Source organism: Ictidomys tridecemlineatus, chromosome 5, assembly GCF_052094955.1.
Source record: "Ictidomys tridecemlineatus isolate mIctTri1 chromosome 5, mIctTri1.hap1, whole genome shotgun sequence".
Taxonomy (NCBI): domain Eukaryota; kingdom Metazoa; phylum Chordata; class Mammalia; order Rodentia; family Sciuridae; genus Ictidomys; species Ictidomys tridecemlineatus.
The window spans coordinates 145,270,472-145,285,087 of record NC_135481.1 but is presented as its reverse complement, the minus strand read 5'-3'; the positions used below and the strand labels follow the sequence as shown (position 1 = coordinate 145,285,087).

Sequence of the window (14,616 nt, the reverse complement as noted above, 5' to 3'; positions counted from 1 at the left end):
TCAATAGATGAATGCATAAAGAAAACATAGTATATGTACACAAAAGAGTTTTACTCAGCCATTAAGAAGAATGAAATGATGGTATTGGTATTCACTAGTAAATGAAGTAATTGTAGAAAATCATGCTAGGGGAAATAAACCAAATTCAGAAAGTCAAGGGCCAAATGTTTTCCCTCATGTGTGGAAGCTAGAACAAAATAAGAGAGGAATAAGAAGGGCAGGGAGATATCACTTTGCCCATATATGGAACGTCTATAGCAACAATTCAGAGAAGTGGCCCCAGGTACAGAGGTCTGCCCACATCCACTGCTTTTGCTATGCAAGTAATATAAACAAAGTCATGCTTACCAAAAATAAAAGTGAGGATCTAAGTTTCACAGGCCAGGATTCAGTAAACTTTTAAAGAGTTATATAGTAAATTCTTTGGGTTTAGTGAGACAGGAATTCACTACTCAGTTCTAACATTGTACCACAAAAGTAACCAGATAACATGTATACAAATCCACATGGCTACATTTTGGTAAAAGTTTATTAACAAGCACCAGAATTTCTAACTAAACAATTTTTGTATGTCCAAGATATTATTAGTCTTTTGATTTTTTTCAACCACTGAAAAATATAAGAAAAAATAAAAGATACATAGCTTGCAGGTTATTCACAAAAAGGTCATAGTTGGGATTTGACCCATGGGCCATAATTTGCTAATTTGCCTCTTGCTGAGACAAGCCAGCAGAATCCTTTCTTACCTGCATTTGTTATTTGGGGTTGAGCACTTAAAACTACAATGGCAAAATTTTATTATCCCAAATACTGATGACTTTGAATGGAAACCATGCTTATTAGTCATGGGGTCCAAGAGAGATTTAAATATGTGCACCAGTTCTGCTCAGTATGACTCTGCTGCCTGTGACACAGCAGTCAGTCATTGTGCAATGTAATGTGAACATTTTCTGAAAGGTAGAAGGTATGTAAGGTACCATGTGGTCTACAATTACTGTAGTAGTAACCCTAACAGAATTTGACATTACCATGTGTCAGCTGCACCTCAAATTTGTGAGAGGGCATTATTGCACAGCTCCATTTCACAGGTAAGAAAGCTGAGGGTCACAAAGCCCACTTGTGTACATAAGACCACACAACTGGAAAGTAGCAGTGGTGGAATTTGAATCCTCTCTCCTAAGGGTTCTCGTCCTCCATGTAATCTTTCTCACTTAAGGTCAAGACCTTAGTTCCATCAATCCTAACTGACCAAACTTAGCCTGACCTAATGTAAGGCTGTTTCTGAGCTCTTACTTTGCCACATCATACTTCAATTTCATTAAGGAAATATTAATGTGGAGGCATAACTGTGTAAGGCTGAAGCTTATACAACTATGGGGCAAACTCTGCGAGTAAAAGAATACCGCTATAAAATTATTGGCATCTCACAAGTAGTTAAAGGCATTTGTCAGTTCAACTGCCAAATATTTATATTTCAAGATCTACCCTATGCTAAACATTTTTCTAGGCACTGAGGATGAAGCAGTAAACAAAATAGGCAGAAATCTCAGCTCTCAGGGATTTCTATCTTACTCGGGGGGGAGACAGGCAGTAAACAATACAGTAAGTAAAACATATGCTGTGTCAGATGGCGGTAAGTGCTGTGGGAATAAAATCAGCAGAGAAGAGTGATAAGGAGAGCAAAATGGCATAGGGGCCAGAGTGTGAGACAGGAATGGAGAATGCCTAAGGAAAGACTTGATGGAGATGAGGGACGGAGCCGTGTCTCCACCCACAGATGGAATATAGGCAGAGAGAATGACCCATGCAAAGTCCTGAATCATGTCTGGGATACTTCCAGGAGAGGGGTGACTGAAGTGGAGTGAGTAAGGAGACCATGGATGGAAGGTGAGGCTAAGGGAGATTGGGGGTAGAAGTGAGAAATGAACAGAGCATTCAGAGACTCAGAGCCCAGGCAAAATTTTTTGAGGAAACCACTGCAGCTTTTTAAGCAAAAGAGTGGAATGATCTAAACTAATATATAGTGTTAAAATAAAAATCCTACAGCTTTGGTAAGAAGAAATTGCAGAAGGCAGAGATTGGAATCCTACAGCCACTTAGGGAGCCCTGTTGGGAGGTTGGTAGACACGACCACGATTAGAAGGGATCAGGTCAAACCCACACCAATGGATTTACTGACTATGTGAGGCTAAGGAAGGAAACAAGGAACACTTCCAGACTTTTGGCCTGAGAGAAGGGAAGGTTAGAGTCATCAAAACTTGAGATGAGGAAGGTGGTAGCAGGAGCAGGTTTGGAAGTGGGTGACCATGAAGTTTGTTTCTGCATATGAAAAGTTTGAGTTGCTTGTCAGACCTTAAGGCAGAGATTCCCAACAGGTAGATGCAGATAAAAAAGAAGTTCAGAAGTGTTTTGTGTGCTATAGACTCAGGAATGGTGCCTTTGCCAAAATGTTTGACACGAGGAGCTGGAGAAATTGCAGTTAATCTTATCACTTAGAAACTAGAGATCCTTTGCTATTGACTTATCATAGTTTTCTTAGGTTACTAAACCTAGTAGCGATCTTTTTCTTTTTATAGTTGATGTTTCAATTTTATTTACACTACTGAACTCAACTCAAGTAATATTTCATATGTTGAGCCAATCACCAATCCCATTATATTCTTAAAATCAAGAGAGAAAAAATATATCTAGAATGATGCCTAAATCAAATCCATCTTATTTATTGTAGCATTTTCTCTCCATAAAATGCATACAATGGTGTCAACTATTATCATATTACATGCATCTTCATGTTGATATACACATTTTCAAAAGGAAATCTGTTATATGGATGGTTATAGTTTCCTTTTGCTTTTACGATATTCAAATGGCAAAACCAATATCAGATGTTAGACCAAAATCAAGGGACCATACTCTGCTGTCCAGTCACATCTCATAAGCTCCAAATTCATTTGTAAAACCTCATCAGACTATAAAAAATAGTCCCTCTCCATGTATTTTCTTCCTAACTTTGTAGAGGCAAATATTTCATAGTCATATTTTACCTTATATTCATGTCTCCTAAGTTTAAAATTCACACATTTTTAGGAAAATCATTATTTGGAAGAAATTTTAGTTTCAAGAATAAATTTTATACAGCATGAAGAAATAAGATGTGTACAATGAGCCTACACACACTATGCACAATTGGCTGTGCTCTATTTCTCTTGTCAATTGTAAAAAAAAAATAATCATCATCATCATCTCAGAATTGGGAGTGATTCCACATGGAAAAATATTTTCTTTAAACATAACTCTTCTATTGGGGAAAATAAATAAATTCATAAAAGATTTTATGAATTTCAGGTTGGTGTTTCTCTCCTAGGGTTGATGTGAATCCCTAAGTTTATTAATGATGTTTTATTCACCTGAATTTTAACTATAACTGCTTTTACAATGCTGGATGGGAGAGGAAACTTCCTGGCCATTTCCCATGCACTGGGATGGGCAGGAAGTCTCTCCTGAGAAAGGAACAATTCAGAAGCTGCTGTAAAGAGCAGTCTGGGCTGCTCCAACCCCACTGCATGCCAGCCACCTAGGTTGAGAGTCTAAGCATGTTTTTTTGCCTCGATCTCTCCTTATGTGTGAGATACCATGTTAACGGTCCTGTTGCCCACTCCACCCTGGCTTGAGATTTAAATAAAAACAAATTACAGGTCTTAACAGTGATAGATGGAGTGCTTTTACATTTGTGTAGAGTATTTTTGCTCTAAGATTAAAGGCTTACGCATTTATCTGCATAAACTAACCCCTGGAGTAGGGTACTGCTGACATTTTCCAAGAAAAATGAATATCCTAACTTATTCCAAAGAGAAGACTTGGTATTTGTATGGCCAGAGTGACCTTTGCAAGTGCCCTTTCAGATTAGGTGCACTACATGGAAAATTGTGCTCTTACAGTACTCCATAAATCATACCTACCAATTTTCTTTAAAGGGGTATGTAAATATCAGTGTACCAGGTGGGTAAACAACACTAACCTCGTACAAATGGCTTGAAAATTGAAGAAAAGCACCTTATTTTGCTGCTGAAATTGCTTTTGAAGCCCAACATCGAGACTTGGGTTGTAGAATGCATGAAATGATTTGTGCACAGGGAATAGAAAATGGGCTGATGATAACCATCCTCGACACAGTTCCCGTATTTCTGAGTTCTTGCCATGATCAAAGATATTATTGTTGTATATTACTTTTCTTTGCAAATCCCAAATGCATGTACATTTTAAGTGACATCTTCATTATCTGCATATTTCTAAAATGGTTAGATAGCTATTTCAGCTGGTTAATATCCGTAGACGAAGTTCATAGGAGCTTTCTGGTTTAGATCACATAACACTTCATTTAAGAAAAGGGGGGAAAAAAGAAAATTTTATAGGAAAAGTAGAGAAACGGAAGATTTTGATACTTGCAAGATGTTAATCAGAACAAGTATTATTTTTGTAATTTAATGGAATGGGGTGTTTGAATCTCCTTTCTTTAAAACAGAATAGACAAATAAAAAATAGGACTTTTGTAGTGACATATGTAAGTGGAATGTCTGTGGCATAAGATACAGCTTGTACTGCACCCGATTGTCATGAGTATGTTCACTTTTCATGAAATAGAAGTCTTTGACCTCAACACATTCTGGAGTTTGTTGCAAGAATCTCCATTGGTTTCCAAAAAGAACATTCTATTTAAAAGAAAGTGTGTGTTTCTTAACCAGATAAATTTTCAATAGGGCAAGTTTTCTTTTTTTTTTTTAAATCACATTGTAAAAGTAAACTTTTGAAATTCTTGATGAAAATGACAAAACAGTTTCAACTTTTTAAATATATCTTATTCACTATTCAGTTCCCCAGTTACTTTTAAGCATGTGAGTTATCTTTAGGAAAAAAAATGGATTATGTAAAATCTATTTTCCCTATGATTATTTTTACTGTTTTCCTTCCACTGAGGAACAAATACATTAAGTGCACAAAAGAAACTGCTTGTGTTAACATAAAGAAATGTAATTTTAAAAACTGAATCACAAAATCCTACAAGTAAAACACAAGAATTTTACATGTTTTTTTCCTATTCTTTTCTTCTCTAGTCAGTAGTAGTTCCTATGTAAAAATGCCTCCCATTCCTTTACACCTAGTAGGCATAAGATGAAGGAAACATGCCTCATTAGTTCTCAGGGGGGAAGGTAAGTGGGGATCCCTGAGCACCTTGGATTCTTGCCTTGAACACATCTTTAGTTTGCAACTCTTATCTACCTTGAGCACTGTTAAAGTTATTTTTCAATTCTGTACTTTTCCACTTTGGTTAATCATTTTCCTATTTATAAATAGGATCATTTGTACTACTTCCAAACCACATATCCCAGCTTGCTTATTAAAAAAAAAAAAGTGAAGGCCAAAAGCATTTACTTAATATTTTGTTAAATGGAGATATTCTTAAAAGTATACAATTTCAAATTTTAGTCTAATTAATTATTTTCACTCTTTTTTTCTTTTTTTAAAAATTGATATATAATCTTACATAATAGATTCATTGTGGTACTCTCGTATATACACATAATTTGAATGATAGGTTTCATTCTCAATTACCTCCCTTTGCCCCCACTTCTGCTCCTCATCTCCTTCTTTCTCCTCTACTGATCTTCCTTCTATTTTTAGGAGGTCTCTTTTTTTTCCTTTTTCTCTCTTCCACATATGAAAGAAAACATAAACCCCTTGACTTTCTGAGTCTTATTTTGCTTAACATGATGCTCTCTAAATTCAACCATTTTCCTGCAAATGACATAATTCCATTTCTCTTTATGGCTGAATAAAACTCCATTGTGTACACATACCACATTTTTTTTTTTTAGCCATTCATCTGTCGATGAATATTCAGGCTGGTTCCATAACTATAGCTCTGCTATAAACATGGATATGCATATATTTCTACAATGTGCTGACTTTAGTTCTTTTATATAAATAGCCCAGGAGTGGTACAGATCCATCATATAGTAGTGCTATTTTTAGGTTTTTGAGGATCTCCTATACTGATCTTCATCATGGCTGGACTAATTCACGTATCCACCAAGGACAAATGTTTTCATTGAAGGAAAGGAACTTCTTGTCTGCCTGCATTGTCATTTTGCATCTGTTTATATTTTATAAAACTTTCTTTCTGCACTATTTTCTGCCTTGGTTCATTCAATGAATATTTATTGCAGTCTTACTCCATGCCAGGGATTATGATAGGATCTGAGGTTATAGAAATAAACAAAACCAAGCTACTACAAAATTTTTGCTCCCAAGCTGCAAAATTAAGAGTGTGATAGTATAAGATCAATCACGTTGATTGTATTACCTCAGCATTGTCTTAGCATAATATAAGAAATGACCTTATTTTTTGCGTCACCATCATTTGAACATATGTGAGAGTTGACATCATCACTTTTTTAACAAAAAACTAAACATGTAAAGGAACATTTAATATTTTTTCTTTTATCATACTTCAAAAATATCTTTACTAAAAAGGTTTAGTAAAATGTTTTTGATAAATACACTTATTTATTTGTATTGGATTCAGACGAGATTTACCACTGAACAGCATTCCCAGACCTTTTATATCTTTTTGAAATTTTGAAACAGGGTCTTACTAAGTTGCTTAGAGCCTCACTGGGTTTCTGAGGCTGGCTTTCAACTTGCAATCCTCCTGTCTCAGCCTCTCAAGCCACTGGAATTATAGGTGTGCACAACTGTGCCCAACAAGAAATACAAGATGTATTTTTAAACTCAATTCTAAAATGTTTAATCCACTTACAATGATATGAATTATTATATTAATCTCTTTTTAATGTATTTCCATTATTTGCCATTATTAATGTTGGGTCCCCCATAATTTTTGTCTAATTGCTTTATCCCAAATTTACCTCCATCTTCTTGGTTTCTACTGAATTACATAAAATTACCCAATTTTGCAATCACTGACTTTCTAACTTTAGTCACATGACCTGTTTTCCTTAAAAACTTTGAAAAACTTTGAGAAAATAACTAATTTCCATCTCCCCCAGCAGCTAATAATGTAGGTCACACAGGGGAAGTACAGTAAGCATATTAACTTTCTTTGAAGTCTTCTATCAGGATCTTCACTTTTTGTTATTACTCAATTCCAAGTTCATTGCAATTGCAAAAGGATTTTTGATAATAAGTATTTTCCAAAAGAGATAAACAGTTTAAAGAGAAAAGATTTTCACATTAGAAACAAAAATTCTATTTTAATAGGAAGTTTTGTTAGGCAAAAACATGCCCATGATATTCAATATATACATAGGTGAATTGAAACATTTTCCCTCCCTAATTGAAGTGATCCTGCATATTTCACACATTTTAAATAAACTAGGTATGAAAGCCAAAAAGATTCCAAAAAGAAAGCAAGAAGACAGTTTCAGTTGCAATCCCAGATTTTAAAAATAAACGATAATAATATCTTATTTGGGGCAGGGGAGCGGGAAACATCACACTTAAAATTTTCAAAGTATGTGATACATAAAATTTTAAGTAGAAAATTCCTTTTAATTACATTTCATATTTTAAATTTTATATGTATCTTTAGTTAATTTTGTACAAATACAACTCAGGTAAGAGGGCAAAGACTGTCATGAAGCAAAATTAGATAAAACCATGCTTTCAATTCTACTGACTTTTGGGATATTTCACATGTTTTCAAAATCAGCACAATGTGATCGAAGAACCTCTGTTGAAATCTAAAACTTCACATTCATGATTCAATCCTTAAGTTTGTTAGTGGAGATTTTCTGCTTTTGGCAACTTCCTGTGTGTCAACAGTGAGTGAGCCACTTTGCATTGCTTGGAGAACCTATGGATATGGTGGAGTTCCAGCATTAGCACCTCCACTTTGCTGATCCTAAGTAAAATGCAGAAAGGAAGTATGTACTTGTCTTACCATTCACAATGCTCTTCCTGTCATGCAGTGCCTAGACTCACCCTTTCCCTTCACCCCAATCATCAATAGCCTTCATTTTGTTTATTGTACTTCCAGATCCACCCCCGCCATAGTAGCACCTCAACCACCTCAATGAAAATGTCTCATGCTCCGGTTGTTTGACTTGACTCTCCTTCTAAACAAAACTTACTAGCCCTGGGTCTCATTTCCTCCATTCAGTTTATAAGCTGGCATATATAATCACTTACATGAAGGTTCCCAGACATAATGCCGTTAGTGGCAGATACTGATTTTATTGGGTTAACTAGACTGAGGCAACTGAATTTAAGCAAGTACTTGTTAGTTCTAATGACAGATATTTAAGTATTTCTCTAGAGAAAAAATAGGTAAACTTTTTCTATAAGTGGCCAGATTATACATATGTTGTCTTTTCTAGGCTGTACATTGCTGGTTGATCTTGCCATTGGAGTTAAAAAGTAACTATAATATGGGATGACAAGACTTGGCTGTGTTTCAATAAGACTTTATATATCAAAGGGGAAATAGGCTGGGTTTTACCTCCAGGTAGGAGATTGATGACACTCTCTAGATTGATCAAATAACGTGAGGGGTGAAGAACAGAAAGGTTTACCAGCCCACATACATCTCTACCACAGAGAGGTGATCCTTCTCACTGAAGTCTCTGAATAACTGGAACACCAATGGATCCAACCAGTCTCTAGTGGCAATTATTTAGGTTGTAACTGAAAACATCAGTGGTCCATTGTCTCGTACATAATTTGCTTCTTATCTCTTCTTTTTTTTTGTTGTTGTTGTTTGTTTGTTTTTCTTGTTGTCGTTGTTTTTATGGAAAAGAGCCAGGAAACTAAGTTTCTCTCATTTGTGGAGAAACGGCTTTCTTTCATTGAAGAGAAGTAATCAAGACTTTCTTTTTTCCTCAGCTATTGGAAAACTCATAGAAAAGTTTTGTGCACTATGATTGTAGACCTCCTCAGCCTTGGTAACATATTCTCATTTCCTTTTCCTTTTGTCTTGATTTCCTTAATTTGGTGTTAGTGGTTTATTGCTATTCTATTATATTCACTGAACTCACCTCTGATCCTTTTGGGAAGAATTATAAAATAAAAATGAATCAATGAGAAGTTCATAAGAGACAGATTGGAAGGAAGAATGGTGCTTTTGCTTCCTGTTAAAGTGTAGACAGATTATAAAACACACCAACCAATATAGGCTTTGAACTAGTATGCTAGGCCATATTGCAAGGTTGCAAACATTTCCCAACAATTGTTTCCACAGACTAAACAGTCTGCCAGTCCAGACGCCTTATGGGAGGTATATCACATTATATGTTTTTAAGTGACCCAGTTCTTGTCACTCCTCACAGCAGCTCAGTGATTACATCTGACCCCTGCAGGGCAATCTGACCATTAGGGTTGGGTTCTGCTGGGAAACTGCTCCTACAGGTGTCAGTGAGGAATTCCACAAGTAGACTGAGAAATCAGCTAGCTGTCCTCTGGGATCATTAAAATAAACTCTGAGAATCTTCTGATAACAGCAATGAGATTTTTGAGGTGCTATTCTTTGCTCCCTTTCTCATTTCATTTTGTATACTATGTGTTTTCTGAGTCATTTAAATTTTATGTACCAACCTTACAGTAATACAGCTCAGTATGTTTCTCTCTGTTTATCTTTACCAGAGAAACTTACATTTTGATATGACTTTATATTGCTGTAAAACTGAGACATCAGAAACTCAGGAACCATTGCTGAGCTATTTGAATAATGTCCCTTACATGAAGCTACCATTTCTAAGTTTTCCCAAGGACCTGGAGGCAGCATGGCAGCCTGAGAGAGAAATAAAGTGGATTTGCAGCTTAACTATATCAAACATGGCCTCTGCTATAACATGGTTGTTGGCTCAATGATCATGGGTTCAAAGATTATTAAAAAAAAAATCCTTAATCTCCTTTAAAAATATCAGCAGTAGAAGAATACTTCTTGAGTAAGAGGATGATTCTCACCTCCTTTCCCTCTTCATATATGCTTCCCACTTGTGTCAAATCATGGTTACAGATCTACCTATGGCCAATTCTTTTGGGTAGTAAAATATTGCAGGGCAGATAAACTTCTAGTTAGAGATATACACAGTTTCACTAAGGAAAAATTGTGGATAAATATGCCAACAGCCATAATCAAAAAAATTGCAGAAAGAGAGGGAAGAAAGAAAGAGACTTACCAATACTAATGTATAAATATTTGTTGAAATATTTAATGATTGGACACAATAAGTCACCTTTTGAAAATGCACTTAGCTTTTAATACCTTTAGATTACTCCAGTTAAATGCTGAGGACCCCAAACCTACATTTTTTGTAATAATTTGAAGGCTTTCTTAACACCCTTCTGTTTACCCCTGAGAATCTTCCATATAGACTTTTTATGGTCCTGAAACTATTGTTTGGATAAAATAGAGCACTTTAAAGAAGTTGTTAAACTAGGCCCAGTAAGCCAACAGGTGGGTTTTGTAGATACCCTCAGAATCTTATCAATACCTGACCACTATACCCACACAGCATTTTCTTTCCCTGATGGCAGTTATAGACTGTGTTACACCTACTATCAGCTCTACCAGCAGCTGGGCTGCAAAAAAATGGCAATGCTTTGCATGAAACACAGAGTCACTGAAATATGGGGAATAAACCCCATTCCCAAGTCTGCCTGATTACTATTTTAATAGGGTCTAGACAAATCAAGCATAGTTAAGCAAAGAGCCTGGATAAATTTAGAGTTCCCATGAGGCTTTGAGAATATGAATGATACAGTTTGAAAATACCATTATTATTTTTCTCAATCCTTAATGATCAGCAGAGCCCAGACTCAGCACCTTGAAGGAACTCTTCATTATGACATATTTTGCAATGTTGTGAATATAATTGACCAGAGTTTTTGTAAGAAAAAGAAGCAGTGTAAGAGGAGCCTGGCCAAGTCCTGCCAGGTGCTATATTCAAAGTACAGTTTCTAAAGTAAAGCACTGTGTTGTCAGGCTTGGCTTATCCTCCAGATCAAAAGAGCCATCAATCTTCCCCAGATCTATATGGATCCGTCCTGGGTCAGAAGAATAATCAATAACCCTTAGTTCTCGATTCACAAAAACAAAGGAGCTGTTGGTTTGTTTACCTTTCAGATTGTGTCTTCATTAGGGATCATTAGTGACCATTGTGGAAAGAAGCTCTAGTGTGTATTGCTAAAGCTCAATCACATTTGCTTAGGATGCTTCCAAGCATGTGGAAGCAAACCCATACACTACATTCAGAGAGCTCCGGGGAGCAAGGTGTACACATACCAGGGCTGAAACCATGGAATTGAATGTAAAAGCTATCAAGAATTAGAGATGAAGAGAGCCCCACACTTTGTAGATAGAGAAATGTGGGATTAACAAGGGCAGAAATTTGTTCAAGGTCACTTAACCTGATAAAGACAATGTAAACTAGAGATTATAAAGAGGTGTGTAAATGTATGTTATATTAGACACATTATATTAATATATATTAGATATGTATTATATTCTATCTTTATCCATAGATAAACTTTTTGCCTACTACAGATGTAAGTTAAGGTTCATTGTTGTTTATTGAGCTTTTGTATGTCCTAGGTCGTTTGTTTACTTTTCTTAGCCAGCAGTGCAATCTGGTGAATGACTGAGGTTTTGGCTTAGCTTGTCATGGAGAAGCTGAATAATCTTTAGTGACTTACTTATTTCCAAGAGCCTATTTCCTCATCACTATTTCAGTGATATTAATATCTGCATCTTCAGATTGTTGTAGGGACAAATAGAAATCACAAATATAAAAAGTTGTTGGTTGTCAACAAGGTACCTTGATCCACAGTTGCCTACTCCTACAGCCCTGCCCTGAGCTCCAGCCCAGGGCCAGCTGCAGGCCCTGCACTGCCAGACCAGAGCTACCTGTGGAATGTCTTCCGATAAATTGATAAAGACAGAAGTGGGGTGATATTGGACAATAAGCTTCAGCAAGAGCTCTCCAATGGTGAGTTGGAGCCAGATCCTCTCATAGCATGCGGGCCTGGCTTAACCCAGTGACTGTCAGGTCAATCATTTCTATGTTTGACCAGGAGGACAAGGCTGGCGGGAACTTCAGTGAGTTCACTAGCATGTGGATATTCATCAGAGACTGGCAGAATGCCTTCCTCACCTATGACAGGGACAACTCTGGGATGATCGACAAGAAGGAGCTCAAGCAAGCACTCTCATCCAGGTCTACAATGTCTTGCAGAGGTCGATGGACATATTTGGACATTACCACATTGATCAGGACGGCTGGATTCAGGTGTCTTCTGAGCAGTATCTCTCCATGGTCTTCAGCATCATATAATGCAGGCCCCAAGGACAGCAGCATACCTTATGAAAAAGACTGAAAATGCCAAATTTCTTCCCTGTGACAAAATGGGACCCAGACATAGTTAGATGCTGTTCTCCCAATAGATCTTGTGTAGTTAATACTTGGGAACCTGGCTGTCCATACGTGGATAACCTGACAAGGGCTTTTGCAGTTGTAGCAGCCACTACATCATCATAAGGAACCCTGAGTTTATTGACCTGCTAATTTTATTATGAGATGAAATTAAATTATAGTTCAAGTGTTCTGCTCCCCAAAATGCATCATGTGCTTTCTCAGATCTCTCCAGTTGTGTTGTGGAAATGCTTTTACAAACCAATAAAATTTTAAAATAATACAGAACTTGCACAGAAGGCTTTTGTGTGCCTCATTTTCCTAAAAAGAAGTTTATTGTATTCATTGGAATAGGCAACATAAGCAACGAAGTAAAGGTAGTGACTCAAATAAAAATACAAACAAACAAAAAAGTCATCTGCTATGTTACGTGGCGCACAGCAGGTGCTTGACCAATATTTGTTTTGTACTCTCTCTTTCCAGTCCCTCAATTGTAGAACAGATTAGTTCTAACATTGAGGGCCATCTCATCTCTCTCTTCCACAGCTACTCCTGAAATTTAGTTAACAGTCTAGAATTCTGAACAACTGATGATGGTAGAAAATATATAAATACACATGTGTGCAAAATTTAACAGTTACATGTATAAATAAATGTGTATGTTGACCAATATGCAAATGGTGCTTGATCACCTACATAACAATGGTAAAATTAAGTACTAAGACATAATCTTCATAACATTTTAATATAAACTAGGAGAAACAATACAAATTATTTAAGACAATGAAATAAATACCATATAAGCACCATTAAAAGAAAAATTACACAATAATAATAACTAACGACTCCACTGAATCAAAGTCGATAAAAATATGCTATACAGAGCAATTGTCTATGATTATTTTCTGAACCAAACAGTATCATTACAGCTAATTTTCCTGCATATTAAAACAGAAGTCTATCCAGTTGTGCTGGAGCACCTCTCTAGTCCCAGCTACTTGGAAGGCTGAAACAGGAAGATCACAAGTTTGAAACCAGCCTCAGCAATTTAGCAAAAGCCTGTCTCAAAATAAAAAAATAAAATAAAATAAAAAGTATTGGGGACGTAGCTCAGTGGTAAAGTACCCGGAGTGCAATCCCCAGTACCAGAAGAAAAAAAAAAACAAAAACAAGTAGAAGTCCATAAGCTACTCCAAATATCTTGACCAAAGAAATATTTCCCCTGCTATGGAAACAACAGGATCTGTCAATCAACAGGAAAAAAAAGAAGGCCAAGCAAGCCCACAAGTTCACATCACACAGCATCCTGGTCACAGCCCTAGCAGCTTTCTCTTCACCTCCTCTGTGGGTTCCCTACAAATGGCTTCTTCAGCTCTTTTCCCAACATTATAAATTTTCTCTAGGCCTGTGTCTTCTCTTGGCCTCACACCTACCTGCCCAGTAAACCCTGCTTATCCAAGATTCCTCTCAGTCTAAGTCACTCATACCCAGACTTGTAGGTCTCTGACTAACAATATAACTGGAAGACCTACTTAGCTGTTGTTTTCTCTTCAAAGCTGTCCTTGTATGGCCTTACTCAGCACTCCCAAAGGGCCCCTCACAGATACATGGGTCAGGTCTAGAATATTTTGTGCACAATCTTGCTATGAACAAAAATCCTACTAGAGCTTTCCCTGGTCTTATTTTTCCATCTTATGCTGCATTTGAAGGTCAATATCTGCTTTCTAGCCTAGCTGATTTACACCATATGTGTCCTGTTCTCATGGAGACACAAAGTTGATAACTGTCATTGTTCCCAAGTGATAGAAAAGAGATCCTAGCCCTAAATGATGACAGGTATGTGACGAAGAGTCATAGCTCTCATGAGATGATCTCCTGCTCTTCTCAAGTATTCTGCCACTCATTCTCCTGACAAATTTGCAGGGATGGAAGCATCATGCCCACTTTACACATGATAAGCCTGAAGCTCAGAAAGTTAGACTATGCCTAAATCACACAAATGGGAAGTGGTACAGACCAGATTTCAACCTAGCTCTAAGTGGTGCAAAGCCCAGACCATCACCACCACCATATCATTCATGCTGTTCTGCTATGAATGGTTTAGTTTGTGGAAAACTCCTGGGCCACTGAGAAACAAGGGTGGACTGGGGTCATTTGAATGGTGTAGAATTTTCATCTGGGTGATAAG

At 36.7% G+C, this 14,616-nt stretch overlaps 1 pseudogene; it reads left to right on the top strand.

The window, feature by feature from the left end:
• Positions 1 to 1,373: 1,373 nt before the first annotated feature.
• LOC110597670 (programmed cell death protein 6-like) lies at positions 1,374 to 12,350 on the top strand (annotated as a pseudogene).
• The last annotated feature ends 2,266 nt before the right edge of the window (positions 12,351 to 14,616 follow it).